This window comes from Hyla sarda, chromosome 8, assembly GCF_029499605.1.
Source record: "Hyla sarda isolate aHylSar1 chromosome 8, aHylSar1.hap1, whole genome shotgun sequence".
NCBI lineage: Eukaryota > Metazoa > Chordata > Amphibia > Anura > Hylidae > Hyla > Hyla sarda.
Genome location: NC_079196.1, coordinates 125,192,071 through 125,212,213, shown reverse-complemented (window position 1 = coordinate 125,212,213; position 20,143 = coordinate 125,192,071). Strand labels below are relative to the sequence as shown.

The window sequence follows — 20,143 nt, the reverse complement described above, 5'->3', positions numbered from 1 at the left end:
TTGTGCAGAGGGCTGCTAGTATTTGTGTTGTACATGGGGCTGCTAGTACCTACAGGTGTCCTACCAAATATTATACCCTAGTTTTGTCCTTATGTGTTTTGCAACACTGATATCATTACATCGCAGTTAATTGTTTTTGTTTATAAAAAAATTGTATTAAAAAAAAAAACACTTTGATCACCTACAGGGGTTCCTACCTATAGTGGGCTACTACTACTTACAGGGGATCCTACCTATAGGGGGCTGCTACTACCTAAAGGGTGGCTGCTGCTACATACAGGGGGCTGCTACTACCTACAGAGGGACTACTACTTTCTACGGGGGAATGCTACTACCTACAGTGGGGCTTCTATTACCTACAGGAGAACCTACCCACACTGTAGCTGCTGCTACTAACAGGGGGCTGCTGCTACCTATAAGAGGCTGCTACTACCTTAAGGTTGGCTGCTGCTACCTACTGGGGCTGCTACTTTCTCCATGGGGGGGTGTTACTACATACAGGGGGCTGCTACCACATACAGGGGGGCTGTTGCTACAGTGGGGCTGCTACTTCCTACAGGATCGCTGCTACTACCTACAGGGTGCTGCTACTATTTACATGAGGCCTTCTGTCTATAAGGATTAACTGTCTACAAGGAAAAACGTCTACACAGGGACCTGCTTAGAGGTGGCACCTAACTACCCTGGGGAACCTACAAAGGGAGGGAACTACATTAAACGGGTACTCCACTGGAACACATTTTTTTCTTTTAAATCAACTGGTGTCAGAAAGTTGAACAGATTTGTAAATTAATTCTATTTAAAAATCATAATCCTTCAAGTACTTTATAAGCTGCTATATGATCCACAGCATATGTTCTTTTCTTTTTGAATTTCTTTCAGTCTGACCACAGTGCTCTCTGCTGACACCTCCATTTTAGGTACTGTCCAGAGCAGGATAAGTTTGCTATGGGGGTTTGCTTCTACTCTGGACAGTTAATAAAATGGACAGAGGTGTCAACAGAGATCACTGTGGTCAGACATATAGGAAATTCAAAAAGAAAAGAACTTCCTGTGGAGCATATAGTAGCTGATAAATACTAGAAGGATTAAGATTTTTAAATAGAAGTAATTTACAAATCTGTTTAACTTTCTGGTGCCAGTTAATTAAAAAAAAAAATGTTTTCCAGTGGTGTACCCCTTTAAGGTACCTCTCTACCTGCTGGAACAACCTTACCCCCTAACAGGGGGAGCTACCTACTCCTCCCCAATCCATTTATCTACCCACTCTACTGTGTGGGATAGCAAGCGTGAGATTATTACCATTCGGGGCACTATAGGTGCTGGAAAAGTGCTGAGCCTAAAATGTTTGTCAGGAAGTTTCTGTGAAGATGTGTCATGGCTGTAAGATATTGTCATGATGAGTCTTGGAGAAGAAAAATTAAAGTGAATGATGTCAATTCGAGATACTGGATGTTACTTACTGTAGTCCCTTATGTGGTCTGCAGAGCCTGTGTAGATCTGGCATCTATCTCAATATGGTCACTATATGGGAAATATTGGTATTCAGTAGCTGTGTGGTATTAGTCCTTTTGTGATAATAATATGTGGTGGTGGTGGTGGTGTGGAAGTATTATTGTCCCTTATATACTGGTATTGGTAATGTTAGTTTTGGTAAACAAGATCTGGTCAGTAACAGTATCATGGCAATATGTATGGTGATAATATTCCTCCTTGTATACTAGTAATGTTACTCATGTAAAATGATCTTACCTATACTAACATTATATATGAATAGATAGTTACACATTTATTTTTTATTTTTTGCATAGGGGGCATGAAAAAGGGGCTTGGGTGGAATAGGAGCATGGCAGAGGTGGGACCAGGGGTGAAGTCTTTCAGGGGGCCCAAACATTATTTGGTCTGATGTCTGCCATTAACCCCTCAGATGGTCTGATAAATACAGATCACAGCACTTGTGACAATGCTGGCATTTGAATGGATCTTTTGATCACCCATGGCATGGCCGCGGGGATCTGATCATCCAGCATGGTGGCCGGAAGTCCCCACACCTGCTCCATCCGTCATCCCGGGGTCTTCTTCTCTGGTCTGACATCGAGCAGACCAGAGAAGAAGATTGCCAATAATACTGATCAGTGCTATGTCTATGCACAGCACTGTTCAGTATCTGCAATCTAAGGATTGCTATAGATATAAAAAGGCCCTCTCTCAATAAAAATTTAAATTGTCCCTTTTTCCCATTTTACACCAAAAAGGTTCAAAAAATAATTAACATATTTGGTATCGCCGCATATTTAGTATCAAAATATAATGTTAATGATCCTGTAAAGAAAAAAATAAGCTACTTTTTTGTCACATTCCAAAAAAATATAAAAAATAATAATAATAATAATTAATAAAAAGTGATTAAAAAAATACATGTACACAAAAGACATACTGATGAAAACTACAAATCATGGCGCAAAAAATGAATCCCATATACGAAAAAATAAAAAAGGTAGTTAGGTGGTCAAAATTTTAAACATACAAATTTTGTAAAATTTTTTTTTTTTTTTAAAGCAGTACAATAATGGAAAAGCATGCAACCATGGGTATCATTTTAATTGTGGCAATTGAAGGAGAAGCACAGGTGCACCGGCACTACAACAACCACAATGCCCTTATATGCACAGAGAACGGGCCGATGATACAGTGACTACAAATAGGTAAGTATCTCTAGGTGGTGCAGACTATGAAACAAGGATCGAATATCCTTAGTATACAAGAGAAGAGAAGTCGCACTCACCCAGTTCGATGCAAGAATCAGATCCTTTTATTTAACACCAGCAGTGGATGACAGGATAAAAAGTCACTGACACGCGGGGAGCGAGGGCTCACGCCCTCAGACGCGGAGTATACAAAAGGAGGCGACTAGTTTCGCGTCACAATACGACGTTTCTTCCGGCCAATAGGTATACGCCTACCTGCCGCAGATGACATGTATTTATATTTATACAGTGGCAAAATCAAAACACCAAAAACCAATTAAAAACATGTTGACAACATATACAATGTGGTACAAAATCACGGAGGTAAAAAGATTCACAAAAAGGCAGACAGATCCTGTCTGTCGTTCATACCTATGGGCCCCATAGCATTGAGGCGTATGATCCAAAAAGCCTCGCGGAGCATTAGCAAGGTATGTTTATCAACACTGCTAGGTGTCGCTACTATTCTTTCAATGCCGGCAAACTTGAGCGCCTCAACTCCACCACCATGATGTTCAATCATATGGGTGATGAAGCGAGGCGCCCCCTTGCCGGTACGGAGTGAATAGAAATGCTTCCTTATACGTGTGCATAATTTTCGTTTTGTCTTGCCCACATAAAAACGTCTACAAGGGCAAATTAAACAGTACACGACATGGGTAGACTTGCACGTGATCAACTGGTTGTATTATCGCCCGTTCTCTGTGCATCTAAGGGCATTGTGGTTGTTGTTGTGTTGTGTTGTTATTGAATTGACTGTTTCTTTAGTACCATGAGCACACCTACACACCTAATCCACTATGGATTTTGAGAACAATATGGGACCCACAGCCGATGGCAATATACACGCGGGTCGAGTAGACGCGGGGTTATACTTTACGTCCTGTGATTCACTAGATGACTTGACCATCCTGAGTACCAAGAACCTGGAACACAGGGTACACTCCTTGGGAGAAAAATAAATGAGATTATATTGGACTATCCAGTCCTTGGAAGCCTATGCTAGCAATAACCGGGCTCCAAGAGGCCTTCTGGTCTATAAGTCACCCTCGCAATTCCAAAACGATATAAACTTTGTGAAAGCATGGGAAGAAGAATATCAGCAGCACTTTTTAAATCTACAGTCCTTAGTTCTGCAACAGAATAAAATAGAATATGAATGTGTCGCTCAAGAACTTGACAAGGCAAAAAACGCATTAAAAACGCGTCTGTCGGATGAGAATTACAGTGCGTCAATAAAAAACCTTGAGAAAAAATTGGCTGTTCTTCAGATCAAAATCAAAGAACAGGAACGCGATAAATACATCCGCGATAAACATGATTTCGAAAATAGCTGTGTGTTTTCATGGAAAAATTCTAACTATGTCTCTGAAAATAAATTTAAAAATAGAAAAAGAAATTACAGAGCTAACTATGTACAAGGACAAAAGAAGAATAAAGACACTAAAACCAAAGTAGCATCTGAATTCCTGACTACAGAATCTGAGTCAAGTCCCTCGGAGGAAAGTGAACCTGAAAAGTCTAGTATCCAAGAGCAACCATCCACAGCCATTGTTCTCCCTTTAGACGGCAGACCAGGAGAGGGAGAGGGAAAAAGAAAATTCTACAAGAATGTGCAAGTGAAACCACACAAGAAAAAAGTGATCACATGGAAACCGCAATAAGTGTGGACAATGTCATAAATCAGACCGACGTGCCACTTGACAGTGACTGCATTGCAATACTTTCTAAGGGACTGAACCTTGGACTGCATGATAAGTTTAACCCTACATATTTTGATATAGATCTTAATAAGGCGCTGCGCAAAATCTGTTTAAATAAATTTTTTTCAAAAAAGTGGCAAAGATACATCTGAGAGTAACAGAGTATTGGAGGGGGAAGTCCCATGTAATATATCTAGATTGGGCTTTAGCGTAGCCTCAGAGTTCACTGAGCAAGATCAGGTTATTGTGGAATTACTATGTGACCTTATGGAAGGTGAGAGGGAGTTCATAGAGAGTTCCGAAAGTGTAGAGACACAATCTTTTTTTCAGGGAGGTAATAAATCAAATTTTTGTCCCCCCATCATCCCTGGGAGCAATGTGAACCTCTTTTGTAGAGCTGTCAAAAAGGATGCATCAGCCCTTGTTTACCCTCTCCCAGACAATAATTTAACCCCGGGTGAAAAAAGAGCCTTGAATTGGCTCAGTAAGAGAAAAGATTTACACATAACTAGAGCTGACAAGGGGGGAGCGGTGGTTGTCTGGAGTACTTCTGCTTATGAAGCCGAAACTGAGCGCCAATTGCTTGATAAGTCTATTTATTCCACACTAAAAGGTAACCCTACTGGAAGGACGACCGACCACCTCCGCTCCCTTCTTAGACACTTTTGTGAAAAAATGATGATCTCACAAAAAACTGCTGAGAGGTTATTACCCATTAACCCAAAACCAGCCAGATGGTACGCACTCCCTAAAGTACATAAGAGTACTTCCAACCCGACAGGTCGTCCGATCGTGGCTAGTATCGGTTCCGTCACTCAGCCACTGTCGTCCTACCTGGAATGGTTGGTGGCTCCCCTACTTAGGCACATTCCGACACTGCTTAAAGATACAGGTGAATTGCTTAATGCATTTGATAACTTTACTTTTCAGGATTCTTATCAACTTGTCTCGTTAGACATTGAAAGCCTGTATACTCGAATTCCGCATAGTGCGGGCATACATGCTATGGACACTTTTTTGGCAGATGCCAATAAGTCCGCCAATTTCAGGGGTTTTATCTGTGACTCCCTGGAATTTTTGCTAAGTAATAATGACTTTCTTCATGAGGGACAGTGGTACAGGCAAGCCCATGGCACAGCCATGGGCTCGCCTGTCTCTTGAACTTATGCCAACGTTTTTTTTTACTATGTTAGAAAAAAGGACGGTCTTCTCCAGAGTGAATCCATTTATTGATAAGATTGTGTATTATCTCAGGTACGTGGACGACATCCTGATAGTTTGGGACGGTTCTGAGGTTGACTTTCAGGGCTTCGTCCAGTATCTGAATAATGCCAATGGTGTAAATATGTTATTTACATATGTTTTTGGAGGTAAGAGCATTGAATTTCTGGACGTTAAGCTCAGCATTACCGATAATGAACAATAGACCACAGGTTTCAGAAAGGCCATTTCCAGAAACACTCTGCTACATTATAAAAGCTCGCACCCGAGTTATATGAGGGACAATATTCCCTATAGTCAATTTTTGAGATTGAGAAGGGTTAATAATAAGGATGAGACTTTTATGGAACAAGCGGAGGAATTAAAAGCAAGACTAAAAGAGCACGGCTACCCGCTGAACATCATTGAGGGTGCCTATAAAAAAGCCTTTAATAAGAACAGAAAGGATCTATTGGTGTCTAAAAGAAAAAATAGGAAAAACAAGAAGCGAGTTGTGTTTTCCTTTGCAAATTCTCCCATCAATCAGATAGCCAAGAAGAGTATTCTTGACAATTGGTATTATTTTGAAAATGATGAAGAGCTGGGTGAATTAGCAAAAGAAAAGCCTATTGTAACGTTCAGAAGATCCACCACCATAGGTGATGTCATTAAGAAAAACAAAAGAGAAAGTACTCAGGATGTTAATGATCACTGGTTAAGTCAGATGCTACCCAAAGGCAATTTCGCTTGCAAGAATTGCAACTTTTGCCATCATAATTTGTCCAAAAGGAACTTTATGCTTGGAGGGGTTGACATCTTCACTAACCAGTTGATCACGTGCAAGTCTACCGATGTCGTGTACTGTTTAATTTGCCCTTGTAGACGTTTTTATGTGGGCAAGACAAAACGAAAATTATGCACACGTATAAGGGAGCATTTCTATTCACTCTGTACCGGCAAGGGGGCGCCTCGCTTCATCACCCATATGATTGAACATCATGGTGGTGGAGTTGAGACGCTCAAGTTTGCCGGCATTGAAAGAATAGTAGCGACACCTAGCGGTGTTGATAAACATACCTTGCTAATGCGCCGCGAGGCTTTTTGGATCATACGCCTCAATGCTATGGGGCCCATAGGTATGAACGGCAGACAGGATCTGTCTGCCTTTTTGTGAATCTTTTTACCTCCGTGATTTTGTACCACATTGTATATGTTGTCAACATGTTTTTAATTGGTTTTTGGTGTTTTGATTTTGCCACTGTATGTTTCTACTTTGTCACCACGCCCCCTTTTTACCAATATAAATACATGTCATCTGCGGCAGGTAGGCTTATACCTATTGGCCAGAAGAAGCGTCGTATTGTAACGCGAAACTAGTCGCCTCCTTTTGTATACCCCGCGTCTGAGGGCGTGCGCCCTCGCTCCCCGCGTGTCAGTGACTTTTTATCCTGTCATCCACTGCTGGTGTTAAATAAAAGGATCTGATTCTTGCATCGAACTGGGTGAGTGCAACTTCTCTTCTCTTGTATACTAAGGATCATTTAAATTGTTTTGACCCACAGAATAAAGAAAACATGATATTTTTACTTTCCACACAATTTCCACACACAAATAATATTATTTTTTTTGTTGAACCACACATTTTATGGAAAAATTAGTAATGTCATTACAAAGGACAATTGGTCGCAAAAAAAAACAAGCCTTCTTATGGGTCTGTGGATGATAATATAAAAGAGTAATGATTTTCAGAAGTTGAGGAGGAAAAAACGAAAATACAAGAAAAAAAATTGTCTGTGTCTTTAAGGCCAAAATGGGCTGTGCCCTTAAAGGACAACTACAGCGTTATAACACTTATTCCCTATCCACAGGATAGGGGATAAGTGTTTAATCGCGGGTGGTCCGACCACTGGGACCCCATGCGATCTCCTGAATGGGGCCCCCGCATTAGCGCTCAGTGAGAGCGCTAATGTGTGTAGTGTCGACCTAGTGAGGTCGATGGTCGAGGCCTCTCCCATAGAACTACATGGAGGAGGCGTGTCTGCGGCCGGCATGCCTCCTGCACAGGAGAGCCGTGGCAGAGCCGTGGCCCTGTGCAGGAGATCACGGAGGGTCCTAGCTGGTGGACTCCCCGCGATCAAATACTTATTCTGCGGATAGGGGATAAGTTGATTAAACATTAAAGAGTAATAAAAGCAGACCATAATATCAATGATATAAAGAATATCAATGACTTAAAGGGGTATTCCAGGAATTTTTTTTATTTGACTATGCTACAGGGGCTGTAAAGTTAGTGTAGTTCACAATATAGTGTCTTTACCTGTGTGTGACGGTTTCCTCACAATTCTTATATGATTTTCACCCCTATATTTATTTTTAACAGCATACAAAATGACTGCTGTCTCGGATTTTTCCCAGCTTGCAATGCGGTCAAGACCTGACTCACTAGTCAGCTGATGACAGGGAGCCTTTCTGCTTCAATGGGTGGAGAGAGCAATCTACAAGTAATGCAACAGCTGGAGGCACCCTGATTGAAAACCACAGGTCTTCAGCTCATTTATGTTTCAATGGGTGGGGTGGCTGATGTGTGGGAAGTAGGAAAATGGAATCATGGGATTTGCAGGCAAACAAGAAAACTGAAAACAGGAAATACAAGTTCACAAAAAGCTAGCCACAGTGTTCTGGTAATCTCTCAGCATAGCCACTTAGCTCAAGACAAGCGCAGATCCTTCCTAAGCATGTCCATTACTGTCTGCCAGGTAAAATCACCTTATACTGGATAGCCCCTTTAATGTCAGATATAAATCAATGATGTATTACTAAGTTATTTATTTATTTTTTTACTTAGTCAAAGAAGTAGGATAGTTCAGATATCAATAGATTACTTTGTGTAGAGATCGTCACATCAATTGATATCAAATGGGCATTTTACGTGTATAAAATGGGAGTAAACCCGGCCCAGTTCTAACCACAACTATCTCTGGTAAGATACGGTACTAAATATATAACTTATAGTACGCTACTAATCAGGAAGACTTTAATTAAGTTTCCTCGTGGCAATTATTATGTCATGTGGAGGAGCAGAGAAATCCCATTAGACTATGCTAATATGCAATATGATCATTGCATTGATCCCCATAAGACGCGCCCCGTTCATCTGCAGTAGAAGGGGTGTGGCTTATAAACTACTATTACATCTCATATTTGAGGTTATATATAAGCCAGGTCTGCTCATATACATAACATAATTCGGCCCACATTAAAAATGAGGTAACTAAATCAAATAAGAAACTTGTGTATCTTACCGAGAGTACTTTTGGATGAAAGAAAGATGCGGTCCATGGAAACGCCTGATGTTCTAACCGGTTATTAGAAAAGAATGGGCTTATGGAATCTAGCTCTCTACCTGGTTCTTCATAGCTCCGCCCCTTCAGGAAGCCTCTAGGAACTTCTGTGATGCTTCTGTGTTCCCTGTAGTTTTTCTTTCTGTGTGCGTCAGTTTTCTGTGTGTCTGTCCTCCTCTGATGCCTCTCTTTCACCCATGTTTTTAAACTGTTTCCTATCTTAAGGGTCCACCCAAGTAATATACCGTATTTATCGGCGTATAACACGCACTTTTTAGGCTAAAATTTTTGGCCTAAAGTCTGTGTGCGTGTTATACGCCGATACACCCCCAGGAAAGGCAGGGGGAGAGAGGCCGTCGCTGCCCGCTTCTCGACCCCTGCCTTTCCTGGGGTCTAGAGCGCTGCTGTCGGCCCTTCTCACCCCCTGGTTATCGGCGCCGCTGCCCGTTCTGTCCCCCTGACTATCGGTGCCGGCGCCGATAGCCAGGGGGAGAGAAGTGGCACCGACAGCCAGGGGGAGAGAAGGGGCAGCGGCACCCATTGTCGGCGCCGCTGCCCCGTTGCCTCCCCCCATCCCCGGTGGCATAATTACCAGAGTCGGGTCCGCGCTGCTGCAGGCCTCCGTCGTGCGTCCCCGGCGTCGTTGCTATGCACGGCGCGGCGCACTGACGTCATGCGCCGCGCCGTTCAGCGCATAGCAACGACACCGGGGACGCACGACGGAGGCCTGCAGCAGCGCAGACCCGACTCAGGTAATTATGCCACCGGGGATGGGGGGAGGCAATGGGGCAGCGGCACCGGCAATGGGTGCCGCTGCCCCTTCTCTCCCCCTGGCTGTCGGCGCCGCTTCTCTCCCCCTGGCTATCGGCGCCGGCACCGATAGTCAGGGGGACAGAACGGGCAGCGGCGCCGATAACCAGGGGGTGAAAAGGGCCGACATCAGCGCTCTAGACCCCAGGAAAGGCAGGGGGAGAGAAGCGGGCAGCGATGGCCTCTCTCCCCCTGCCTTTCCTGGGGGTATATCGGGGTATACATGCACACACACGCACCCTCATTTTACCATGGATATTTGGGTAGAAAACTTTTTTTACCCAAATATCCTTGGTAAAATGAGGGTGCGTGTTATAGGCCGGTGCGTGGTATACCCCGATAAATACGGTAATCTCATCCAATGATGACTGGTGGGTGTGTATATGGAAATTAAGGGCTAGTCACATGGCTAGTTACATGACATCATAGTTAAACATTAATTTACTATAATTGTGTTATAGATGCAAAGGATTATTGTGGCCACCAGTACACACATCAACATCCTTGTACTACAATGCCATTACTACTTCTCAGGCATTTCATATACATGGCCAGAGATACAGATAAATAGAATGCAAATGCAACCCATTGTTAAACACCCACACATACATTGGAGTCAAGATAATAGACAATGGCCCTCATTTACTATGGCAAACCCGACATGTTTTGTCGGGTTGTGCACCAGATTCTGTCGCACTGCGCCAGAAATTCTGTCTGCGCCCGAATTTGCGCCAGAATTTAAAAAACCCTGACTAACTCTAAATTTTCGTAGGAAAACCAGAAAGGGGGTGTGGTCACCGATAAAATGGGGTGTGTGGTCTCTGAAAAGGGGCGTGGTCCCAACATTTTCACAAAAACCCAACATATTTACTAAGGTTTCCACGTAAAATGTGGTGGATTTGAGCTGAGGAAAACCAGACAGATCAGAGCATGTGTAAAAAAATCAAAGTGTAGGGAAAGTGGAAAGTGTAAGGAAACCTTAGTAAATACCGTGGAAAATAAATTGTAGGGAATTAAAACCCACAAAGAAACCTACACTCCATTCTTAGTAAATGAGGGCCATTGCAATGAGTTTCACTCTCCTGGACTTTCCTTGGAGATTTGTTTTAGACAGATAACACCTTTACAATCATTTTGTGATCTTTCAATTAACTCAGTTTAGGCCTTCTTAGAATTCATACAACATGGTGGACACTTTGCCATGTTATTATTCTATTAAATATAGTGATTCCCCCTTTTTTTTTTTTTACTACAATAAGTATGACAATATATTACATAAGAAAATGTTATTTCCTTTTTATAAGTGAGGGTGCTTTAGCACTCCTCTGTGCTCTCTCCTTTCTGATAGAGAACTATCAGACAGGAGAGAGTGCAGAGGAGTGCTAGCCCACCCTCACTTATTGGACTTTGCCGGGCCTGTGCTTCAGCTTGGACAAAGCCATGATTTTATAAGCCATGATTTCTATAAAAGAAAGGTGAATGTTTTGCCAAGATGTACAACGTATAAAAAGTTTTTGAACCTGACAGTGCCCATTTAGGAACAGGCTATTTTTTTTATTCTTTTATTTATTCATTCATTTATTTATTAGTTTTCTTTGGGGGGGGGGTCCCCCTCGGGGTCCCCCTCCCCTTCTAATAACCATAACTCTTTAAATTTTCCATCATTTGTACTTTGAAAGGACAAGCTCATTTTACTACAAAATCTACAGTAAAATGGAAAATAAATATTTGCAGGAAAAAAATAAGCAATTTTGCAACTTTGGGGAAGGGGGGGGGTCATTTCTATGCAGTACACTTTTTGGTAAAAAATAACACATTGTCCTTATTCTGTAGATCCATACGTTTACAATAAAATACTGTATAAGTTTTTGTTTTATTATTTGTTTTGTTTTATTTTACTACTTTAAAAAAGATATATTTTTTGTAAAATAAGTATGCTTACAAAATATCCTAAAATATCCTATATTGCTTTTATTTTTCCATACATGGGGATGTATGAGGGCTCATTTTTTGTGCTGTGATTTATAGTTTTTATTGGTAGCATTTTGTTTTGATGGGACTTTTTGATGACTTTTTATTAATTATTTTCTGGTATAAAAGGTCACCAAAAATCCCCAAATTCTGGACAGTTTTTTTTAACATTTACACTACTGATCGTATCGTTTCATTAACATTATATTTTAATAGTTCAGAAATGTTCACACATAGCAATACCACATATGTTTATTATTATTATAATTTTTATTTATTTTTTATTGGGAAAAGGCACTAAACTTTAAACTTTTATTAGAAATGGGGCTTATATATTTATTTCCATTTTTTCACACAGCATTGATCAGTGTTCTCAGCACTCCATTTGCAGACTGCTGAGGCTGCCTGAACTATTGGAGTGACAATTAGATGGGAAGGAGACAGGTGGGATCTCTTTGCCCATCCTCACAGCTGATCAGGACCATTGCTGCGGGTGTCCTGATCAGCTCCATTGAGCTAGCGACACTTGATTTAGAGCATTTTAGATGCCACAATTAACTTTGATCGCATTGTTTAAAGGGATTATACTGGAAAACGGCCTGTTTGGCGTTGTCCAGCATTAGCCATGAGTCCTGCAATCAGACATCTTATCCCCTATCCTTTGGATAGGGGATAAGATGTCTAGGGACGGAGTACCCCTTTAAGGACCTGAAAATTTTCAGAAATAGCTTTTTTAAATGACACCTTTAATTTTACAATTAAATGCTCAGAAAAATTAATTTTGTAGGATAAATTGAAAATATATATATATATATTTAACTTAAGAAAGAGGTAGTTTTTATGCATTGCACTTTGCAGTACAGCTGACATGTTATCTTAATTCTGTGGGTCAGTATTATCACAATTATACCCATATTTACCTACATTTACTATTGCATAGCAATATCAGATATTCCTTATATTTAAAGATTCTATAATGACAGGAATTGTTCCACAGGACTGGCGCTTAGCAAATGAGGTACCGATAGTTAAAAAGGGGTCAGAATGGGATCCTGGAAACTATAGGCCTGTAAGGCTACTTTCACACTATAAAATTCATCCGTTAAAAGATCCGATATAAACATCCATTAGAAAAGCCTTAATAACGGATGTTAAACGTCCGTTACAAAATCCCATTCAAGTCTACGGGATTTTTTGATTATCCGTTATGACCCGTTATAGCCAGTCATGAATAACGGACATTATTTGTGACGGAAGAAAAAACGGCACATGCACAAATTTTTCTTCCGTCACAAGAAACGGGTAAATTAACGGCCGTTATTTTTAACATCGAAGCCTATGGCAAACGGATGAGCCTTTATGTAATCCGTTTGCACCTGGTTTATAATATCCGTTGTTACTTCTGAGCATGCTCAGAAGAGGTGACATCAGCAGACTCCTGCAGTGCTGAGGGACTACTACTACTCCCATCATGGAACAGACTTGATTCCATGATGGGAGTAGTAATTCCCTGGCTGCAGGAGTCTGATGGCTACATTAGTGTTTGTACTACTACCCCCATCATGGAACAGAGTCTGTTCCATGATGGGGGTTGTAGTACAGGAGCTGAGGGATTGATCGCATCAGGTTTCATTTCTGAGACCCGATGCGATCAGAAGTTATTAAGCAGGGGATCGGCCGGCGAGCTCCGCAACCCTGCCATGTAGGGTGTGTTTTAACTTTCATTTTCAAATCCTCCGCGGGGAAACCTGAATGGCCGGTACCAAGGAGCCAATCAGGGCTCCCAGCAGGAGATTTAAAAATGAACATTGTGAGTAGCAGGTGGGACATATCTTTATTAAAAGCGCTGTGGGGGGAAGATATATAGCGCTGCGGGGGGGGGGGGGGGGAGACATATAGCCTATATGGCATATAGCACATTTATAATATGACCTCCGCCAGCGCTTTTTTAAATATAATAAATATATACCCCCCACCTGCGCATTAATAAATATATACCCCTGCCGGCGCAAGTAACCCCCCGCATCGCATGTATAATGTACTGTCACAGGCTGCCATCTATATACGTATGCCGGGCTGCGCTATGAATGAAAAGCATTTTAGCAGCAGCATCAGCCGCCCGATGCTGCTGATAGAAATACTTTTCATTCATAGCAAAGCGCCGGCATATATATAGAAGCGCTGTGGGGGGCAGATAACGCTATATGTCTGCACCCCCCAGCGCTTCTATATACATTTGCCGGCGCTGCGCTATGAATGAAAAGTATTTCTATTAGCAGCGCATAGTGCCGGCTGCCGGCACTATGCGCTGCTAATTTTAATATACCTTTCATTCATAGCGCAGCACCGTCATTTGCATATAGAAGCACTGGGGGGTGCAGACATATAGCGTTACCTTCCCCCCACAGCGCTTCTATATACATATGCCAGCGCTGTGCTATGAATGAAAAGTATTTCTATCAGCAGCATAGGCCGGCCGATGCTGCTGATAGAATGCTTTTCATTCATAGCGCAGCCTGCGAAAGCACATTATACATGCGCTGTGGGGGGTTACTTGCGCCGGCAGGGGGTATATATTTATTCATGCGCTGGCGGGGGGGTATACATTTATTAATGCGCCGGTGGGGGATATATATATTTATAAATGCGCAGGGGTCACATCTTTATTAATGCTCTGTGGGGGGCTAGATATATAGGCTATATGTACCTCCCCTCCTGCAGCACTATATATCTTGCCCCCCACAGCGCTTTAATATAGATATGGCCCCCGCTGCTACTAACAATTTTTATTTTTAAAATAAAAAAAAATGGCTCCTCACTACCGGCTCCCCGATGGGACATTTAAAAATGAAAGTTAAAACACACTATACATCGCAGGGTTGCTGATCGCATCAAGTCTCAGAAGTGAAACCCTGTGCGATCAATCCCTCAGCCCCTGTACTACAACCCCCATCATGAAACAGACTCTGTTCCATGATGGGGGCTGTAGTATAAACACTAATGTAGCTTCCCGAGCTGTCTGCAGACTCCTGCAGCCAGGGAATTACTACTCCCATCGTGGAAACAAGTCTGTTCCATAATTGGAGTAGTAGTACCCTCTGTGGGAGTCTGTAGGCAGAGGTGTTATTGCCATACATGAGGGATGTTATAACGGGTCTTAATGGATGAATATTTATTCATCCATTAGCACCCATTATTTCATCCATTATTATACATCCGTTTTCACACAGAAAACGGACGTTTAATAACGGATGAATGCTCATAGCGTGAAAGAAGCCTAAGTTTAACATGTGTTATGGCTAAGATTTTTTAGGGTTTTCTAAGATATGCTATACTGGGGTATCTTAATAAAACCAAACTACTAAAACAGCACCAACATGGGTTTACAAGGGATCGGTCCTGTCAGACTAATTTGATCAGCTTCTATAAGGAGGTCAGTTACAGATTGGATTGGGTTGAAGCTGTGGATGTTATATATCTGTATTTTTCTGAGACATTTGATACCATGCCACACAAAAGGTTAGTAAAAAAAATTAGGATGCTGGGACTAGGGGTGGATTTATGTAAATAAGTTAGCAACTGGCTCAGTGATAGCAGAGTGTGGGTATTAATGGAACTTACTCTGGTTGGGTGACAGTTACTAGTGGGGTACCACAGGGGTCACTACTGGGTCCACTTCTTTTCTACATGTTTATTAATAACCTTGTAGAGAGATTACAGAGAAGAATTTCAATATTTGCAGATGACACTAAACTGGGTAAGATGATCACTAGAGATGAGCAAATCGAAGCTGACGAACCCAAATTCATTAAGAATTTCAGGAAATACTCTATTTGCAACGAATGCAAATATCGCAGCAATTCTATCGATTGAATCACTTCATTATACTCCAGTTACTGCGGCGAAGGCTCCAGGGCAACTAAAATGGTGGATCCACATGTCAGTACATGGGACAAGGAACGCTGGGAAGGCGGGAAGGGAAGTAGGCGGGATGACCCTGAATCACATGCAGGATGAAGCCTATCAGCAGCCAGTCACCCCTGTGATGTCACAGCAATGTATAATCGGCAGCTATAATTCCGGCTCCTCACATTATTCATTACACTGCAGAAAGATCATAGAACGCAGAGCCTGTGTGTCTGTGTTACAGCAGAGAAAAGTGCAGTCCATCAGCGTTTAACATCTTCCTAGTTAAATCAGCGCTCTCGTGGATCGAGAGCATTGTTTTTTCCACTGAAAAGGATTTTTACTGCAGCTCCAGCCATAAACCTCCCATTCACTTTCTTTGGCATAGTATTACAGAGAGGGGCAGATAGCTGTGTGCTCAACAAGCTGCATCAACTTCATAAACCTTAGCAGACGTGGCAAGAATAATTTTTCAGCACAATTCAGTGTCTTTGTTCTACGAAAAATCGTCTGCTGGTTATACTGGTCTGTAGACGGTATAATACACAGCAGTCCCTGCCTAATAGTCTTTGCAATTTTGTGTTTAGTACACAGCTTTTTTTGGCTGCAGCACTGTTGTGTACTGCTGGTGTTTTACAAAATTTTTTTTTTAAGGGTACTGTAGCGCATTTTTCTGCCCTCATCAGTGCATACCGCATACGTACATCTAAGTAGTGTACTATTTTGTACCTGTTAATCTGTGAAAGGACAGAAAAAAGTAATCACCGGCTGGTGTTTTACAACAATACAATGTTTTTAAGCATACTGCAAAATTAAATTTTTCATTTGCACAGCGCACTGTTCCAAAGATCTGTAAAAAACGCCAGTGGGGTGTAAATACTCACTGAACCCCTTATTAACTTCTGTGAGGGGTGTAGTTTTCAAAATGGGGTCACATGTCCGGGGGTCCACTGTCCTGGCACCAGGGGGCTTTGTAAACGCACATGGCCCCTGACTTCCATTCCAAACAAATTCACTCTTCAAAAGCTCAATGGCGCTCCTTCTCTTCTGAGCATTGTAGTGTGCCAGCAGAGCACTTTGACGTCCACACATGGGGTATTTCCATACTCAGAAGAAATGGGGTTACAAATCATTTTCTCCTATTACCTCTTGTAAAAATGTAAAATTGAGGGGAAAACCAGCATTTTAGTGAAAAAAATAATTTTTTTCATTTACACATCCAACTTTAACAAAAAGTCGTCAAACACCTGTGAGGTGTTAAGGCTCACTATACCCCTTGTTACGTTCCTTGAGGGGTGACGTTTCCAAAATAGTATGCCATGTGTTTTTTTTTTTGCTGTGCTGGCACCATATGGGCTTCCTAAATGTGACATGCCCACCAAAAACCATTTCAGCAAAATTTGCTTTTCAAAAGCCAAATGTGACTCCTTCTCTTCTGAGCAATGTAGTGTGCCCGCAGGGCACTTGACGTCCACACATGGGGTATTTCCATACTCGGAAGAGATGGGGTTACAAGTTTTGGGGGGCATTTTCTCCCATTACCTTTTGTAAAAATTGTAAATTTGGGGAAAAAATCTGCACTTTAGTGAAACTTTTTTTTTCATTTACACATCCAACTTTAACGGAAAGTCGTCAAATACCTGTGGGGTGTTAAGGCTCACTGTACCCCTTGTTATGTGCCTTGAGGGGTGCAGTGTCCAAAATGGTGTGCTGCTGGTCTGGCACCATAGGGGCTTCCTAAATGCAACATGCCCCCCAAAAACCATTTCAGCAAAATTCACTCTCCAAAATCCCATTGTCGCTCCTTCCCTTCTGAGCCCTCTACTGCGCCTGCCGAACACCTGACATACACATATGAGGTATTTCCTTATTCAAGAGAAATTGGGTTACAAATTTTGTGGGGCTTTTTCTCCTATCACCACTTGCAAAAAATCCAAAAACTGGGTCTACAAGAAAATGCCAGTGTACAAAATTAAGATTTTGAATTTTCTCCTTTAATTTGCTACTATTCCTGTGAAACACCTAAAGGGTTAACAAATCTTCTGAATGTCATTTTGAATACTTTGAGGGGTGCAATTTTTATAATGGGTTCATTTATGGGGTATTTCTAATAAGAAGGCCCTTCAAATCCACTTCAAAACTGAACTGGTCCCTGAAAAATTTCGATTTTGAAAATTTTGTGAAACATTGGAAAATTGCTGCTATACTTTGAAGCCCTCTGATGTCTTCCAAAAGTAAAAACATGTCAACTTTATGATGCAAATGTAAAGTAGACATATTGTATATTTGAATCAATATATCATTTATTTGGAATATACATTTTCCTTATAAGCAAAGAGCTTCAAAGTTGTAAAAAATGCAACATTTTCAATTTTTTCATTTAATTTAGGAATTTTTCACCAAGAAATTATGCAAATATCGACAACATTTTACCACTAATATAAAGTAGAATATGTCACAAAAAAACTATTTTGGAATCAGAATGAAAGGTAAAAGCATCTCGGAGTTATTAATGCTTAACCCCTTAAGGACTCAGCCCATTTTGGCCTTAAGGACTCAGACAATTTAATTTTTACGTTTTCATTTTTTCCTCCTCGCCTTCTAAAAATCATAACTCTTTTATATTTTCATCCACAGACTAGTATGAGGGCTTGTTTTTTGCGCGACCAGTTGTCCTTTGTAATGACATAACTCATTATATCATAAAATGTATGGCGCAACCAAAAAACGCTATTTTTGTGGGGAAACTAAAACGAAAAATGCAATTTTGCTAATTTTGGAAGGTTTCGTTTTCACGCCTTACAATTTATGGTAAAAATGACGTGTGTTCTTTATTCTGAGGGTCAATACGATTAAAATGATACCCATTATTACATACTTTTATATTATTGTTGCGCTTAAAAAAAATCACAAACTTTTTAACCAAATTAGTACGTTTATAATCACTTTATTTTGATGACCCCTAACTTTTTTATTTTTCCGTATAAGCGGCGGTATGGGGGCTCATTTTTTGCACCATGATCTGTACTTTTTTTTGATACCACATTTGCATATAAAAAACTTTTAATACATTTTTTATAATTTTTTTTTAATAAAATGTATTAAAAAAGTAGGAATTTTGAACTTTTTTTTTTCGTTCACGCCGTTAACCGTACGGGATCATTAACATTTTATTTTAATAGTTCGGACATTTACGCATGCGGCGATACCAAATATGTCTATAAAAAATGTTTTTTACGCTTTTTGGGGGTAAAATAGGAAAAAACGGACGTTTTACTTTTTTATTGGGGGAGGGGATTTTTCACTTTTTTTTTACTTTTACTTTTACATTTGTTTACATTTTTTTTACACTTGAATAGTCCCCATAGGGGACTATTCATAGCAATACCATGATTGCTAATACTGATCTGTTCTATGTATAGGACATAGAACAGATCAGTATTATCGGTCATCTTCTGCTCTGGTCTGCTCGATCACAGACCAGAGCAGGAGACGCCGGGAGCCGCACGGAGGAAGGAGAGGGGACCTCCGTGCAGCGTTATGAATGATCGGATCCCCGCAGCAGCGCTGCGGGCGATCCGATCATTCATTCAAATCGCGCACTGCCGCAGATGCCGGGATCTGTATTGATCCCGGCACCTGAGGGGTTAATGGCGGACGCCCGCGAGATCGCGGGCGTCGGCCATTGCCAGCGGGTCCCTGGCTGCGATCAGCAGCCGGGATCAGCCGCGCATGACACGGGCATCGCTCCGATGCCCGCGGTTATGCTTAGGACGTAAATGTACGTCCTGGTGCGTTAAGTACCACCGCACCAGGACGTACATTTACGTCCTGCGTCCTTAAGGGGTTAAAATTACAGGGGTCAGATGTGCAAAAAATGGCCGGGTCCTACAGTGAAAATTGGCTGGGTCCTTAAGGGGTTAAGGTGCTGATCCCCAATTTCAGAAAATCCTTGCATTAGGGTCACTTTCAGGACTCCTGGTGCCACCTCCAGGCTATGCCATTCAGCCACTATATGGTATCCTCATACTTCAGCCACCTCCCGGCTGTGCAATTCAGACACTATATGGTCTCCCTATGCTGCCACAACCTCCAGGTAGTCATTCAGCCACTATATGTTCCCCTCATACAGACACCACCTCCAGGCTCTGTCATTGTGCTGCCATGTGACATGTGACTCCTTGTTAGATTTGGTCCTTTGTACCCACACGCAGGGGCCCAGGACACTAAAACTTAGGAGTTAAAAGTTACTTTTCAAAATCCTCTATTTCTTTGTTATGGTTCTTCAGTTGCAGAATTAAGTTAATATCACTGGAACACACAATACTCATGTTGTCATCTAATGAAGGATCCTTTTCTTCAGAGAACGTATGTATCATTTTATAATTTTGAAATCCTTAATTTCAATTTAAAAATCTTAAATTTCTATTTAAAATTCTTAAATTTCAATGGTCTCCTCATGCCT

The 20,143-nt window shown here is 41.4% G+C and overlaps 1 protein-coding gene across 15 annotated transcripts in view; it reads right to left on the bottom strand.

Annotated features, from left to right (window-relative positions):
- Positions 1-20,143, bottom strand: part of GULP1 (GULP PTB domain containing engulfment adaptor 1) — a 1,103,506-nt gene that overhangs the window by 1,140 nt on the left and 1,082,223 nt on the right. The gene's annotated exons all lie outside the window — the stretch shown is intronic.